This window comes from Vigna radiata, chromosome 7, assembly GCF_000741045.1.
Source record: "Vigna radiata var. radiata cultivar VC1973A chromosome 7, Vradiata_ver6, whole genome shotgun sequence".
In the NCBI taxonomy this organism is placed as follows: Eukaryota; Viridiplantae; Streptophyta; class Magnoliopsida; order Fabales; family Fabaceae; genus Vigna; species Vigna radiata.
In genome coordinates this window covers 18,530,005-18,531,451 of record NC_028357.1, presented here as the reverse complement: position 1 = coordinate 18,531,451, position 1,447 = coordinate 18,530,005, and positions in this window count along the sequence as shown.

Sequence of the window (1,447 nt, the reverse complement as noted above, 5' to 3'; positions counted from 1 at the left end):
TAAATACGCCAAGTTTTTAAAAGAACTTTGCACAAATAAAAGGCGCATCGGGGATAATGAGGTTGTGAATTTGGGAAGAAATGTGTCAAGCTTGGTAAAGAAGCATATTGAAATACCACAAAAATGCAAAGATCCAGGTATGTTCTCTATTCCTTGTGTTATTGGAAATTCAAAGTTTGACAATGCTATGCTAGATTTAGGAGCTTCCATTAATGTAATGCCTTTATCAGTTTTTACTTCTCTATCCCTGGGACCCCTTAAGACTACTGGTGTGGTCATTCAACTGGCCAATCATAGCACAGTTAACCCTGTAGGTGTGCTTGAGGATGTGCTTGTCTGAGTAGACAAGTTAATTTTTCCTGCAGATTTCTATATCTTGGACATGAAGGATGAGGAAGGAATCAAGTCATCAACTATTATCTTGGGAAGACCATTCATGATGACAGCACGAACCAAGATAGATGTGCATGCAGGAACACTGACCATGGAGATAGGAGATGAGAAGGTGCATTTTAACGTATTGGAAGCCATGAAGCACCCAATTGAAGAGCATTCACTATTTTGTATTGATCTATTAAGTGAAATTGTAAATAATTTTTCTGTTAGTTTTTTGGATGTATTTTCAACTTTTTCTCCATCTATGGACTTTTCTTTTTCAAAAATGTCGTGCCTAATTTTAGACGACGAAGAAAACTGTAAAGCAGGTGATATTGAGGACGCGGTGTCAACATCTGATACCTCTGTGACGTCCGAGTGTGATGCTGAGGTGGCTGAAATTACCTTAGGCAGTAAGATATTGCCATCTGTGGTACAACCACCTGTTTTGGAGTTGAAACCTTTGCCATCCCATTTGAAATATGCTTATCTTGAGAGGGATGGGAAACTCCCTGTTATTATATCTGCGTTGCTTACTGATGAACAGGAAAAACAACTATTACAGGTTATCAGAGACCACAAGAAAGCAATAGGCTGGACATTGGCAGATATTCCTGGTATTAGTCCTTCTTTTTGCATGCACAGAATACTTTTGGAGGAGGATGCTAAGCTAGTGAGACAACCTCAGAGACGACTGAATCCTCAACTAATGGAGGTTGTCAAGAAAGAGGTCACCAAGTTGCTACAAGCAGGTATTATCTATCCAATTTCTGACAGCACTTGGGTGAGCCCTGTACATGTGGTTCCCAAGAAATCTGGAATCACAGTGGTAAAGAACGAGAAGGATGAGTTAATTCCTACTTGCATTCAGAATAGTTGGAGGGTTTGTATTAACTATAGGAGATTGAACCAAGTCACTCGAAAGGACCACTTTCCTTTACCATTCATGGATCAGATGCTAGACCGTTTGGCAGGTAAGTCACATTATTGTTTTCTAGATGGATTCTCTGGGTATTTTCAAATCTGTATAGCCCCGGAGGACCAACATAAGACTACCTTCACTTGTCCTTTT